Here is a 16,930-nt window from a genome sequence, read left to right as displayed (position 1 = left end):
GATAGGAAGTCTCTTGTACCTCACAGCCAGTCGTTTTAACATTGCATTTAGTGTAGGTGTTTGTGCCCGTTACCAAGAATGTCTTAAAGACTCTCATCTTATTACAGTCAAATGCATCATTAAGTATGTTAATGGGACATTAGGTTATGGGATTTGGTTCTCAACCGACACTACATCTGAACTAGTTTTTCTGATGCCGACTGGGTAGGGTGTGCTAATGATTGTAAGAGCACATCTGGGGGGTGTTTTGTGACAACCCTCACCTCTAATTAGTGCTAATCTGTGATTAAGCATGATAAGTAACTGATAAGAATGAAATTCTGATCTGTTTATGTGAATGTGTTGCACTAGTTGCATTTCTATCTGTTTGCCGTTAAATGATCTGTTCGTGTTTTAATTTCGAATTGCGAATTGAAGGCCTTATCAGCGGCCGAATCAGAAATTGATTAGTGTTATATGCTAATTAGGATTTATGTGATTTTATGGTAGGTTTAATTAAAATTCAATTTGGAATGGTTAAATTAGATTAAATAATGCTAAATTACAATAGTTTGAATTTACTACCAAATTGCCATTGTAGTGGGCCACTTTGTTGAAAACATCGTTTAGAGCTTAGTTTTGCATCTTTTCTACATCCCTTTTTCTTGACCAAACCGTGAGAGAGAGGGAGGTAGGAGAAGTTTGGTTTCAACAAGAATTAGCTTGGAGACTTATTGAAGAGATTTTGCAAATTTGAACTTCCATACCTAGAATTTAAGACCTGAGGTAGGAATTCATCGTCTTAATTGTGAATTTAAGTTATTTCTTGCATGGTTCATGGAAATATTGGTGATTAGAGTCTAGAATTGGCTCAAAGTGTTGTATTGAGTAGCTATGGTTGCATGCATGTCCATGTCATTGAGTTTTAAGGTCTTTTCTTTGAAAATTTCTACATGCATGTTCATGTTTTTGTTATAGTCCATGAATTCACCATGTTTTGGAGTTCAAACTTGCATTTGGTTATGCTTTGGAGCATTGGAATTCAAATGAACACATGCATGTTATATTTACATCATATTCTTGAAGTTTCTTTGAAATTGTGTTCAATTGCTTCACCTTTGGGCTTGATTTTACAAATTGATCTTCTAAACATGTTGTAGTATGAGTTTTCAAGTGTTTTCTAGAAAATTAGCCTAAAAGGATCGAGTTTGAAGCTTTAAAAGTTGAGTTTTGTGCTTGAGGATCAATCTGGAAATTCCAGATTTTGGATCCACGCTCGAGCGAAGGACTTCACGCTCAAGCGTACACTCTGAGTACATGCACTTCCGCTCGAGCGTGGGAAATTACACTCGAGCGTGAAATGCATATGCCCAGAAGTTCATACGTTTTGCAGTTCGCTCGAGTGAAAGAATTCACGCTTGAGCGAGGACCTGAGTCTCAAGCTCGAGCGAAGGTCAAGCGTCCGTCAAGCATGATTTTCATGCATCCAGTACTTTTCATGAGTTTGCATCTCACTCGAGCGAAGGAAGTTACGCTCTAGCGGAGATCCTTTGTCTGCATGTCCGCTCGAGCATAGAAAGCCATGCTCGAGCGAGACCCTTGTTTCAGTAAAAGTTTGAAAAGTGTTTTAAGGTGCATTTTTGCATCCTCATTCCATCCTAGGCATTCCTAGGCCATGTTTAAGGCATCTTAATGAGGATAATGTTATAGAACCACACCAGTATAGTTAGGGGCTAAGTTATTAATCCTAAGTGTGTGTTCGTTCTGCAACTGTAGGGTTGGCATCCGAGGACGCTCATTAGCTGCCTGTAGCCCAGTACTCTGTGAGTAACAATGTCGTAAAGATATGTTCAATTATGATTATTTTCTGAATGATCAACTGTACTGCTTACTGAAATGTGATTGTTTAATGAATGAATGTTTGTCCTATTTGTAAACTGTACTCGTAGCATCCATGGCAACCTACTGTTACTGTTACTGCTACTGTTATAGAGATCTCTGTTGGTTCTAATGTTGGGACCACTACTATTCACTGTTTGATGGCCATCAATTGACTGTTCGGTCTACTAAGACCTACTGTACTGTTTTGCTATTGGATGTACCACATATGACTACTATGGTTCTAAATGACTGATTTACTGATGTAATTGACTGTTTTAAATACTGAAAGGACATTCATCCTTAACCCCTTTATGCATATGTTATTCACTAGGCTTTAGCTCACTGTTTATATTTATATGTAGGTGTCCAATCATCGGACCGGAGCTAGGAGTGTTGAGTTAAGCTTTTGTTTTGTCAAGCCAACCACTGTGCCTCACTTCGAGGTTCCAAATCCGTTAAGCCAAGGCTGTCTTTGGGGTGTTTTAGACTCGCCCTTTTCTGTCCCTATTTTGTAATAAATTGAATAAGACGTGATTGTACAGTTATGTTGAAGGGATTAGGTCCCTAACCTGGATGTTATGTATGTCTGAGATGTATATATGCTTGTGGTTATGTATGTGACTTGTTCATAGAAGTCTTTTTGCATACAGAATGTCACAGCTCATTGGACATCTTTCTATTATTGTTTGGCTTTCGCCAGCCCCTTACTCTGTATTACTGTCATTACTGTTAAACAGGCCTTCGGTAATCACGGATTACTGGCCGGTTGCGATGCTAAACCCATAGGGGCGGGTGCGGGTCGTGACATGTTTTTACCTTGGGAGTAATTTGGTTTCCTGGCATAGCAAAAAGCGAAATGCCATCTCTCTTTCAACCGCTGAGGCTGAGTACATTGGTGTAGGGAGTTGTTGTGCCCAAATGTTGTGGGTGAAGCAAATGCTTCATGATTATGGTATAGACCAGAACACTCTCACCCTTTTCTGTGATAACACAAGTGCCATTAACATTTCTAAAAATTCTTTCCAACACTCTCGCACCAAACACATTAACATTCGTCATCATTTCATTCGAGAGTTTGTGGAAGAGAGCCTTGTTGTTCTTGAACATGTACCCATTGAGCATCAAAAAGCTAATATTTTTACAAAACCCCTTGATCTTCTTAGGTTTGAGTTCCTTAGAAAGACCTTGGGTGTAGTGCTTAGTCACTAGGGTGTTACCTGTTACTTGAGTGGGTGTGAGTGATTGCTTTTATGTGTACTTGGATGATATAATCTCATTTTCATTTATTCTTGTCATCTCTGTATTTAGACTCATATGAACACCTTTTATGCTGCTTGCAAGATTTCATTCTTCTTTGTTCATAGCTCATTCTAAGTGCACATGCTCATTGTCTTCATGGTCTCATTCTATACACATTCTTGAGATAAGCTGTTGTAGAGGTTTCCGCACAAGTGATCAAAGTTCTTTATGGATCTCTTGCAGTGTCACTTGTACATTTTTAGAGGAATTGACCTATACTGGCAAATCTTGGGCAATGTTGAGTCTCTTAACCATCTACCATCGTTTTTTCACTTCCACAGTTCCTTTCTCAGTTCATTGAAGTCCGGACATTAGGAAAAGGCTACCTCAGAGGCACCAACCAGGCCATCCTTATTGATTTCATCCTTTTCTAGTTTGGTCTCCATACTCTTGAGCGTGCATGCCACCAGTGAGTCCCCACAGAAAAGAAAAGTCACAGAGGGAAAAAAATATATAAAAAAAAAGGATTCATTGATTAAGGGGGAGCCTCTACGTTTACTCAACAAATATCCCTTGATTCCTAGTGGTTTGACTTTTCTCTATGATGTTTCGTTACTCTTGCTAGAGGTCCAACCATCTGATCACTACGAGGATTAACTCTAGCTTTGTGGCCTCTCAAGGATTGCACACACACACATTTATTTTGTGAGCGCTTATGATTGCATTTGAGTTGTGTATTTTCATGTAGCTTATGATCATTGATTAATTTTTTTTTTTTTGCTCATGATTTTGTGCTTCATAATGTCAGATTTACAAGTTTGCGTGTTTCATGGTTTATGGATTATACCATCTTAGTGTCACATTCTTGCTATTATGCTCCCTTTTGTTTGTTTCATGTCACACTTCCCGGTACGAGTTGGTTTTAATTGCTCAAAAAAGATGGTTTTTGGTCATTGTTGCTTTTCTTTCCCGCTCAAGCGAAAACTCTCACGCTCGAGTGTATATTTCCTTCTTCTAGCATTTTTCCAGAGTTAACAAACTTCTGAGATGGTGCTTTTGGCGCTCGAGTGCATGATTCCTTACTCGAGCGTATCTACGCGTGTTCAGGCTCACGCTTGAGCGTTCAAACCCTCACTCAAGCGGACTGGTTCACTTTAAAAACCCAACCCTCGACTCTTCAGTCCATTTATTTCCCCAAAATCTCTTCCTCTCTTCTAGGGATTTCATTGTGGTGCCGTTCCTTCCTCTTGCGACTTGGATTGCCTTGCATGCGTGCATTTCCTTGCATTTGTGTGCTCTTCTGCCATCTCTGGTTTGTCTCTGTCTTCCTCTTTGTTTTTTTATTTATTTGTTTATTTGCTTGTCTTGTTTTTTTTTTCCTTTCTTTTCAACTGAATGAGGTATTTGGTGAGGTATTTTCACCTCTGTGGTTAGATGTTGTTCTCCACTTGTTCACAAACTTTCACAGTGGGTTGTACCTGTTAAGTTTCTTATGGGGATGGTTCGGGCATTTCTATATGCAAAATGATTATAGTCTGTCATTCTCTTAGATCTTTAGTTTGGTGCTCTAATGGGTTATGGGTTATTGGGTTTTGTTGTTGATATTATCACTGCTTTCTGTGCTTTTGTGATTTTCATTATGCTTATTTGAATTTTGTTACTAAATATTACTCATTGGTTGTGTTTCTGCTCAGTTTTGCTCCAAATGGATTATGTCTGCTGGATATTTGACATTTGCCTTTGATCACTAATGATTTGGTTCCTGATCTTGTCTATTTGTTTTTTTTAATCTATTTGACCTCTGCTACTAATGGTTTGTTTGTGTTTTTTTTTTTTTTTTTGGTTTTGATTTTTGTCTTGGGTTAAGGGGTTTGTGGTTTTCTCTTTTGGGTATCCTTTGTTTAGTCGTGTCCACCTCTAAATGTAAGAAGTCAACTGCCACTCACCCTTCTTATAATACCGACCGGTTTCCCTCAGCAAAAAAAGCCAAGTTGTTTAGAGAGTCTTACCCCTCTAGGACAGTTCATTTAGAGTGTCATGTATAGCCAAACACCTTTGAGTCCATCCACATTCGACCATTGTTTGATCCTTTGGGGGGAGATTTCATCATTTCTTTTTCTATGACGATATTGGCCTTACTTTCAAGACTTGGGCCAGGTCTAAGTCCCTCACCATTACCCTTGACCTTATTCATGAGCTATTAGGCATCAGCCAGGTCTTTCCTTGTCACTATCCTTTTCCTGTCTGACGCACCTGTGACTTTGACGAGATGGGCATTACATTGTGTGGCACACCCCGTTCTTGGATCAAGGGTACCTTGATCAAACAGAATGAGCTTCTTCTGCAGTTCCATTTGCTCAACCTCATTGTTTGTGCCAACATTATAGTTACACTCATAACTCCAAAATCAATCAAGAACAAGGTTTTGTCTTTTTTTTGCATTGCTCACTCCGTTCTATCGACCTTGCCACCCTCATTATTCAAAAAATGATAGCTGCCTTTGAGCGCAACAACTTAGGTCTTCCTTATGGTTGTCTTATTAACCGTCTTTTCACCAAATTCGAGGTTCCTTCTTTTGATGAGGATGACTTTGCTTTTCTTCCCCGCCCATTCGCAAAAAAGACTGTCTCTTAGAGTCAGTCTCATGTTAAGGAGGTCCCTTTTGGAGTGGGTAGTTCTGGTGCAGGTGTACGGGATGCTCCTTTTGCCGAGAAGGCCAATTATGACGATGCTGCTGTTGCTGCAGGTGAGGCTACCGATAAGGGGGAGTAGCTTTCTCCGGTTTGTTCTATTAGAGGCCAACTGCATTAGTTTGAGCAGTCCATGGTTTCACGTTTTGATCGCTTGGAGGGTCGAATGGATATCTTTGAGGCTCAGCTTGCTGATCTTGAGACTACCACCGATGCCTGGCTCACTGCATTGGAGGCTTCTTTTAGCTGCATTGAGAAGTCAATTGCTCAGTTCTCCTTTCATCTTTCCTAGATCTTGTCCCTCCTTCAGATGCAGCCACCTCCACAGCCATCGGCTTCGTGATGTTTGTTTTCTTGGCTAGTATATTCTTTGCACAGTTTTTTTTCTCTTCTTTTCTGTTTCTTTTTCAATTGTGTTTTCCTTCCTGAAAAAAAAAAAGGGGAGTAGATATTTTTGGCTTTGTAGTTATTTGGAATTTGAGGTTTGTGTTGGGTTTTGATGCATGGAAATTGAGATTTGTTTGAAATAGATCATGTTAGATATATATTTGGCTATTGTGCTTATTTTGATCTATTTGTCTTATCTAGTTCTACAGTTTTGGTTTGTATGGTTATTTCCACAGGTGGATTGCTCAAAATGTTCCCAAGTGTTTCTTTTTCGAATTCGACTCTTGTGGTTTTGCAGTGGTTTTGCTGTTTTTTGTGTTTGTTAAAGTCGAGGCTTTTAATTGTGTGTGTTAGTGTGTTTAGTGGGTTTGTTTAATAGGAAAAATTGTTAGAAAAGTTTTGTTTGGGAATTGACAAGGGGGGAGATTGTTAGGATCCTACTTATTGTCAATTTTGTGAACAAACTTGGGTTTCGTTGAGTTGTAATTTTCTTCTATTTTTGGTCTTCCTGCTCGAGCGAAGAACAAGGTGCTCGAGCAAAGTTTCCACTATCGCAGTACTTTGGCTTGTTTGAAAAAAATATTGCGTGGTGTGATTTTACGCTCGAGCATAAACCCTGGTTTGGAACATGCGTATTAGCGTCCCTGCTCAAGCGTCCATTCCTATGCTCGAGCGGACTTCGCGATTTCAGCAGCTATAAAACTTCAAGTTGCTCCAAATCTAGGGTATGTTTTTGAGATCTTCTTAAGGGTTTTAGGGTTTTCTTTTGGGACTGTTTTGCTAGTTTTCCTTGAGGTTTGATTGAGTATTAAACTTATATTTTGATAAGCACACATCAAAGAGCTTGTTTGTTCATCTTTAAGAGTGTTTGTCTTTGGTGGAATCCGAAGATTCAAGCGTAGAGTAATCGAAAGAGTTTGATGCTATGTGCAGTCGTTGATTCAACAATGGATGTTGTGGATTCAACATCAATCTGATCAATTCCGAGACAAAGGTTGTTGAAGAAAAATTGACAACATTTGGATAATTTGTTTGGTATAGTTGTAATATTTCTTTCTTTAGTAGTGGATTGATTTGTGGCGTTTCGCCCGTGGTTTTTTAATCACAATTAGAGGTGCTCCAATAGTGATTTTTTCCATGTAAAAATCATTTGTGTCTACTTAGTGTTTCTGAAACAACAATCTAAATCACTTTCGTACGTGCTTGATGATTTAGATTATTAGTTTTAATTGGTTGGGAATTGGCACAATTAAATTTGATCTAATCACGAGTCACTTAGATTTTTTAATTCTTAACACATACCTGCTCCTCCAGCCTCCCTCCTCTTTCAGTGACGAACCTACACTAAGACAATATGGGGCCATGGCGCCCCAGCTTTGACAAGAAGTCTTTAATACATTATTACACTAACTAACATAATTTCTGATATATATCACATGATCCCTCCCTCAAAACTATTTACCAAAAATAAGACCAATTTACTTCATTTCGCCTCTATCCTCATTTTATATATTGATATTATATTATATTAAGGTAGAAACAACCAATTCGCTGCACTAAGGAAAAAAAAAAGCTCACCCATATGAATATTGTTAAAAATAAGTTTTGAAACAAAATAGAGGATGATTTTCTCACAGAGTATTTGTTTGTGTATATTGTAAAAGAAATTACCTAAAATTTTAATCTAGAATCAATTACAAAAGACTTTCGATTTTTAAAAGAATATTAACTTCTGCTTTGATTAATGATTGAGTTGAAATGTATCAAGAAGGAAATAATTTTTTGTAATTTTTTGTTAAGGCCCGATACTAGTTTTAATTTGTATGTATTAATTTGGCATTTAGTCTTAGAATATTTCTCATTTTTTATTGTAGAAAAATCTAATAATTTATATTTTGGATACACTAGATGGGAGGGATGAATCTAACTGCCGACTTCTTAGTAAGATTTACAACTCTAAATAATTGACTATAGTTATGTCCAATAGCCAAAACTTTTTTTATCTATATTTTAGTCCCACAAATGGAATTCCCATTCCGTCTGTAATTATGGCATAATATTATTGAATTATAGCTTCCAACATATTAAAATATAACTTCGAACACTTCTTATAACCGGGAGATGTGTGTATCGAGGGCATAACCATTACAATTTTTGTATGGATGGGAATTGTGTCGTATCATCATCGTGGGTTAGTGTGTAACACACTTCAATACTGGTATGATTTATTTAACTAGGTGGATATTTGAGATGGGTTAAAATAGTCAGTTCCAACTTACAGTTGTCACAGGGTGGGTCTCTCCCTTGGTGGGGATTAATTCTTGACCGGTAACCGGTTATCCCGGAGTCAGGGCCCACAGGGGCCGTGATGACACCTTAAAACCCCTTTTTTTCTTGTTCAAAAAAATAAAAAAAACCTTACAGTAGCCAAAAAAATAAAATAATTCATTACATCACTCTCTTTACTTTTTTTATACATTTTGTCGTAAAAAGTTAAATAGCCAATTAAATTACATATTCCCAAACGGAAGCTAAATGTGTCAATTGTCTTGACACTGATCTAATGCCTAATACGGTTAGCATAACTATAAGTAGATTGTACAACACATTTCAAGTAAATTTGTTTCACATCATATGCATAAATGGGGTTGTACAAAATATCACCAAATCTGTTAAAATCACACCAAATTGCACCGATTTATCCTCTAATCGCGGATTAAATTTTAAAATTTATAATTTACCTTCAAAATCGCTTTGCTCCGCTATAATTAATACATATATATATATATATATATATAACCTCTAATGGCATATCAAAGTAAAAATAAATGCGAGAGAGATTTAAGAAGTGAAATTTATTACAAATTAATAGTTATATATATGAAAATATTATGTAAAATTAGTTGGTGTTACATATATATGAAAAATATTATGTAAATTAGTATTATATATTATACAAATACTTGATAAATGTTTAAGGATATTCTTCAATTAACTAGCAAATTAAAACTATCCCAAGCCACCCAAACCATGGCTTTGTAATTTGTCAATCCGTTATCCACGATTTGATTTATCATCTTACTTTCAAACTTTTCGAACCGCACCGCATACACCCATACATATATGTATTGAATATGATCCAAGGATTCAAACTATTTTAACATTATCCAACAACTAATGATTTATATATATATTTAATATTTATAAAGACAATTCATATTTTTTAATTTTTTTCCACAAACTCTCACCAAATTTTAAAATATCTTTCCTGAGTCTTAAAAAATTTCTAGTTAAGCTCGGTTGAGCCTGTTAAAGTTTCACCCCCACATTGATGCTCAGATATTCATAAATAAATAAATAAAATTCATTTAATGATCGTATTTATATAATTTTATCATATTTATTTTAAAAATAAATAATTTATATTCAAATTTATTAAATAGGATAAATTACAAATGCATCTCCTGAGATTTGTCAAAAATACAAATTCCCTTCCAACGTTTTAGAAATTACAAAAACCTCATCAAAAAAATTTCTACAATTCATCTAACAAAAATAAATAAATAAAAATACCCCAATGCTCTTGTAACAACCCCCATACTGTTTACTGATTAATGACGGATTGATTACTGATAATCACCGATTACTGTTAAACGGAACTGATAATGACTGATAACTGACTGATAATTGAACTGATTAAAAGTACTGAACTGACTGACTGAAATTGGAAACCGAATTGATTGAGTATATGTTAGTTAAATTACATCCTATCTGTTTGATTGTAAGAATATCTGTTCGTGCTTATATGTTTAAACTGAAAATTGAAGGCCTTATCGGCGGCCGAATCCAAAATTGATTGATGTTTAATGATTAACATAATTTATGTGATTTTATAGTATAATGATCTGAAAACTGATTAGGTATGATTAAATTAGATTAAAATAAGCTAATTAAAGAGTTGGACTTAATTACCGTTTTGCCCTTGAGTGGGCCACTATCTCATACACACACTTGAGCCTTATACTTGAATCAAAACATTTCCATCAGCCATTTCTCTTGAGCTTAGCCGACCAAGAGAGGGAGAGAGTGAGAGAACTTGTCTTCCATCTTGGGTTTGCTTGCTAATTGAAGAACTTGAAGTGTAGGTTGCTTAATTGAACCTCTAGACTTGCATTCAAGGAACCTAGGTATGAATTTCATCTTTTGATTTCGTCTTTAAGTTGATTCATGCATGGTTCATGTTAAATTGTAGAGCTAAGTCATGATTTGGTTCATTAATGATCTGAAAACTGATTAGGTATGATTAAATTAGATTAAAATAAGCTAATTAAAGAGTTGGACTTAATTACCGTTTTGCCCTTGAGTGGGCCACTATCTCATACACACACTTGAGCCTTATACTTGAATCAAAACATTTCCATCAGCCATTTCTCTTGAGCTTAGCCGACCAAGAGAGGGAGAGAGTGAGAGAACTTGTCTTCCATCTTGGGTTTGCTTGCTAATTGAAGAACTTGAAGTGTAGGTTGCTTAATTGAACCTCTAGACTTGCATTCAAGGAACCTAGGTATGAATTTCATCTTTTGATTTCGTCTTTAAGTTGATTCATGCATGGTTCATGTTAAATTGTAGAGCTAAGTCATGATTTGGTTCATTAATGGTGGATTGAAGCTCATTTCTTGCATGCATGTTAGTATTGTTGCATTTTGAGGTTGATTACATGGACATTAGTACATGCATGCTCATATTGTTGTTATAGACCATGTTTTCATCTGGTTTTAAAAAAGAAATGAGCTCATTTGAACAAGCTTTGGAGCTTTAATTTGGTTTAAAACTCATGCACGCATGTTTGAATGTTGTTCTTGAAAATGGGTTTGAATATGGTTTTAAATTGACTCACCTTTGGGGCTTGAATTCAAAAATTGAGCTTTGAAACTTGTTATACATTGAATTTAGTTATGTTTTCCAGAATTTGGGCCCAAGAGGTCGAGTTTGGAGTGGTAGAATGCTTGGTTTGAGCTTGGGAGGCAGATCTGGAAATTCCAGATTTGGCTTCCTCGCTCGAGCGAAGGATTCCCCGCTCGAGTGAGCACCTTTGTCCAGGAATCCGCTCGAGCGACCATTGAGCGACCATCGCGCGTAAAATCACAGCATCCAGTATTTTTACTGTTTCGACAGACTGCTTGAGCGAAGGATTACTCGCTCGAGCGAAGCCTTTGATTTTGGAAGCCCGCTCGAGCGAAGAAAGTCCCGCTCGAGCGAGGCTCCTATTTTCAGCAAGTTTGCAAAATGTTTTCTAAGTGTATTCTTGCATCCTCATCCCATCCTAGGCATTCTTAGGCCTAGTTTAAGGCATCTTAATGAGGATATAGATGTAGAACACACCGAGGCAAATTAGGGATTTAGTTATGAGATTTCCCAACTGTGTAGCTTAGTGTGTTCAACCTGTGAACTGTGTAGGGTTGGCGACTGGGGAGACACGCTCTAGCATACTGTAGCCCAAACTCTGTGAGTAACAATTGTGTAAAGATATGTTCAACTGATTATCTTTGAATACTGAACTGTTTACTGAACTGATATTGTTTACTGAATGAATGTATGTCCTTTATTTCTGAACTGTACTGTGGCATCCTTAGTACCTACTGTTTACTGTTACTGTTACTGTTACAGAGATCTCTGTCGGTTCCCTCGTGGAGCCACTACTGTTTACTGACTGATGGCCATCATTACTGTTCGGTCTTTTAAGACCTACTGTTACTGAAATGCTAATGGATGTACCACATATGACTGTTTACTGTACTGAGTAACTGAAATACTGATTGAAATGAACTGTTTTCATTACTGTAAGGACATTCATTCTAAACCCCTTTACGCTTTATGTTATTCACTGGGCTTTAGCTCACTGCTCATATATATATATGTAGGTGTTCAGGCACCAGACCGCAGCTAGGAGCGTCAGGCTTACTCCAGTTTTGTCAAGCCAGCCTTTGTGCCTCACTGCGAGGTTCCGAGCCTATCGTGCTGAGGGTTTAGGGGTGTTTTAGAAGTCCCCCTTCTGTACTGTCTTACCGTTTTGTAATAACTGGATGAATTGTATAGACTGACTGTTCACTACCGTTAACTAGGGTAGAGTCCCTAGTTTAAATGAATGTGAATATTGTGCATACTGTTCTGTACTGTTTATGTATGAATGCATGGAAAATCTTTTTGGCATACAGACTGTCACAGCTCATTGGACATTGTTTAATTACTGTATTGGCTTCCGCCAGGCCCTGTACTCTGTTTTACTGTATTACTGTTAAGCAGGCATTCGGTAATCCCAGATTACTGGCCGGTTACGGTGCTAAACCCATAGGGCCGGGTTTGGGTCGTGACAGAGTGGTATCAGAGCGATACTTAACCACGAGTTATACCGCACACACGTGTCCAAACGAGCTATAGGGTGTCCTAGGAAGTAATTAGGGCATCTCATGAACATGAAAAGTGTGTGGCTATGTTATGACTGAATATCTGCTAATGTGTTAAACTGTTAAACAAATGACTGCTTATGTATAAAACTGTTATAACTGCTTATAGTGAAATGGACAATGCAAATGAACCTGAATCCTCGTCTACCGAGGCAAGAATGGAAAGAATGGAAAGAATGATAGAACTGATAACTACTAGACTGGAACAACAGAACCAACAGCCCCCACCTCCTCCTCCGGTACAGCCGGAACCTAATGTGAATGATGGGGATATTATTGCTCTGACCCAGAAGTTCAGCAAAATGAAACCGCCATCCTTTCAGGGAGGCCTCGAACCATTAAAGGCTGAAGCTTGGGTGCTTGAAACAGAAAAGCTATTTGAAGTGTTTCCGTGCTCGGAAGCGAACAAGGTACTGTTAGCCACCTTTACATTGCAAGAAGAAGCTAGAAGGTGGTGGATGTTGATCCGTGATGAAAATACCGTTTTGACTTGGGCTCAATTCAAGGGAGCCTTCTTTGAAAAGTACTTCCCTCAGTGTGTTAGGGACAGGAAAGTGACTGAGTTTGAACAACTGAGACAGGGCACCACATCTGTTGCCGAATATGAAACGAGATTCACCGAGCTTGCTAGATATGCACCGCATATGGTAGATACGGAATATAAGAAGGCCAGAAAATTTGAAGGTGGCCTTAATGTTGCAATTCTTGACCGAATAAATGTTTTGAAACTACCGACTTTTGTGGGTGTTCTCGATCGAGCCTTGATGGCTGAATCAAACATTGAAGCACTGAAAACAGAAACACCAGCGTCGGAATGGCGTGGTAAAAGACAGGGTTTTAAATTCAAAAAAAGCAAGCACAACCCGTTGAACAAAAAGAAAAACACAGGGTCAATGACTACTTCTAGTCAAGGAAACCGTACAATACCGCCCTGTTCTGAATGTGGGAAAAATCATAAGGGAGTTTGTTACAAACTATCTGGAGCTTGTTACAGGTGTGACAAGGTGGGCCACATGGTTAAAGATTGTCCTTCTGCTCCTCAGGGCAACAGCAAAGCTGCAGCCAGCGGCGCAGCATCAAACGCTCCACCAAAACCGAACCCTAAAGCTACCGGGAAAGAGCCCATGAGGCAGGGCCGAGTGTTCGCCCTAGTACCGGGAGATGTCCAGAATACCGAGACCGTTGTGTCAGGTATTCTCTCTATTTGTACTCAGAATGCTTATGTACTAATTGATTCGGGGTTTACGCATTCTTATGTATCGCATGCTTTTTCGCGTAAATTGAATAGACCCTTGGAACCTTTGAACTATCTGTTAGCAGTATCATCACCCGTAGGAGGATCTATGACCTGTGCATATATGTATCCTGCTTGTGAAATTATTGTTGAAGATGCACATCTGTTTATTGATTTACTGCCACTGAACATAGACCATTTTGATGTTATATTGGGGATGGATTGGTTACAAAAATATCATGCCACTATTGATTGTGTGACCAAGCAAGTTATTTTCCGTCCACCTGGTTTGCCTGAATTTGTGTTTAATGGGAGTGGAGTAGTACCTCCTCCGTATCTGATTTCATCTGTGAAAGCTGTTAAATTGATTAGAAAGGGCTGTAAGGGATATTTGTGTTCTGTACTGACTGTATCTACTGATGATAATGCTAATATGAACTGTATTCCTATAGTCAGAGAATTCCCAGATGTTTTTCCAGACAATTTGCCAGGGGATTTGATTGACAGGGAGATTGAATTTACCGTTGATGTGATTCCCGGAACACAGCCGGTTTCTAAAGCTCCTTACCGAATGGCTCCAACCGAACTGAAAGAGTTGAAAGTGCAATTGCAAGAACTGTTAGACAAGAAGTTTATCAGGCCCAGTACTTCACCGTGGGGTGCACCTGTTTTGTTTGTAAAGAAGAAAGATGGCTCATTGAGACTGTGTATAGACTATCGTAAACTGAATAAGGTAACTGTAAAGAACAAATACCCATTACCGCGTATTGATGACCTGTTTGATCAGTTACAGGGTGCTCAAGTATTTTCAAAGATTGATCTCAAATCGGGGTATCATCAACTGAAGGTTAAACCGGAAGACATTGATAAAACTGCTTTCAGAACGAGGTATGGACATTACGAATTTTTAGTTATGCCTTTTGGAGTCACGAATGCACCAGCTGCATTTATGGACCTCATGAACAGAATTTTTAAACCGTACCTTGACAATTTTATTGTTGTATTTATTGATGACATACTGATTTACTCCAAGAATATAGAAGAACATGAACATCATCTGAGACTTGCCCTACAAACTTTAAGAGAACAGAAACTGTATGGTAAACTGTCTAAATGTGAATTTTGGCTTGACCATGTTATGTTTTTGGGGCATGTTGTTAGCAAGGATGGGATTTCTGTTGATCCGCAGAAAATTGAAGCTGTAGTGAACTGGCCTCGACCAACAAATGTGACCGAAGTCCGAAGCTTTCTGGGGTTGGCTGGATACTACAGAAGGTTTGTCAAAGATTTCTCCAAGATTGCTTTGCCGTTGACTCAGTTGACTCAGAAAGGGATATCATTTGATTGGACTGATCAAAGAGAATCTGCCTTCCAAGAGTTGAAAACTCGACTTGTAACTGCACCTGTTTTAACCTTACCTTCAGGTACGGATGGTTATATTATATTTAGTGATGCTTCTTATAAGGGTTTGGGGTGTGTTTTAATGCAGAATGGGAGAGTTATTGCTTATGCTTCCCGACAGCTGAGACCGCATGAAAAGAACTACCCGACCCATGATCTGGAACTTGCTGCAGTGGTATTCGCACTGAAAATCTGGCGTCACTACCTGTACGGGGTAACATGTGAAGTATATACCGCCCACAAGAGTTTGAAATATTTCTTCACACAGAAAGAACTGAACATGAGACAGCGGAGATGGCTAGAACTGATAAAGGACTATGATCTACAGATTCTGTACCATCCGGGAAAAGCCAATACCGTTGCCGATGCATTGAGTCGGAAATCGATTGGAAACCTAGCATGTTTGCTTACTGGCCAGGAAGAGTTGCTTTGTGACCTTGAAAAATCTGAAATTGAAATTGTTTTGAGAGAACAAGGTGGAACCTTAGCTGCTATTTCTGCTCAACCGGCACTGATTGAAGAAATTAAAGAGAAACAGCAACTGGATGACTTCTTGAAAAAGATCATCGAAGAAAGAGAATCTAAACCAAGATCGGGATTCAAATTTGAGAACAATGTACTGAAATTTCAGGAAAGACTGTGTGTACCGAATGACATTGAACTGAAATGAAGAGTTCTGCAAGAAGGCCACAATTCGAAATTGTCTATCCACCCGGGGAATACGAAAATGTACCAAGATCTGAAACAGAATTTCTGGTGGCCAGGAATGAAGAAAGAAATTGCCGACTTTGTGTCCAAATGTCTTCATTGCCAACAGGTCAAAGCTGAACATCAACGACCTGCCGGACTATTGCAACCCCTACCCATACCAGAGTGGAAGTGGGAGCATATCACGATGGATTTTATCGTTGGATTGCCTCGCTCCAGAAAAGGTATGGATTCTATTTGGGTTATTGTTGATAGACTAACCAAATCTGCTCACTTCTTACCTGTCAAGACAATCTATAATGCGGACAAATTGGCCGTTATCTATATTGATGAGATTGTAAGACTGGATGGAGTACCTGTGTCTATTGTTTCTGACAGGGATTCGAAGTTTACATCGAGATTTTGGCAAAGTCTACAGACTGCATTGGGTACTGAACTAAGACTGAGTAGTGCCTACCATCCTCAGACAGATGGACAGTCAGAAAGGACCATCCAAACTTTGGAGGATTTACTGAGAATGTGTGTCCTTGATTTTCAGGAAGATTGGGAAAGCCATTTACCTTTGGCTGAATTCGCCTACAACAACAGCTACCATTCGAGTATTGGTATGGCGCCTTTCGAGGCATTATATGGCAGAAAATGTAGATCTCCGATCTGCTGGGCAGAAGTTGGAGATGGGCCGTTGCTTGGGCCCGAGATTGTGTATGAAACAACTGAAAAAGTGAAACTGATACAGCAGAGACTGGAAACTGCACAGAGTAGACAGAAAAGTTATGCAGATGTCAGAAGACGGGACAGAGAGTATGAAGTGGGTGATCACATTTTTGTGAAAGTGACACCAATGAAAGGCCAGACTCGTTTTGGAGTCAAAGGCAAGTTAGCGTCGAGATATGTCGGACCGTATGAGATCATTGAGAAAATCAATCCGGTGGCGTATCAAGTTGCGC

Source organism: Camellia sinensis, chromosome 1 (genome assembly GCF_055761805.1).
Source record: "Camellia sinensis isolate YWXY chromosome 1, ASM5576180v1, whole genome shotgun sequence".
Taxonomy (NCBI): Eukaryota; Viridiplantae; Streptophyta; class Magnoliopsida; order Ericales; family Theaceae; genus Camellia; species Camellia sinensis.
This window is presented reverse-complemented; position numbering follows the sequence as displayed.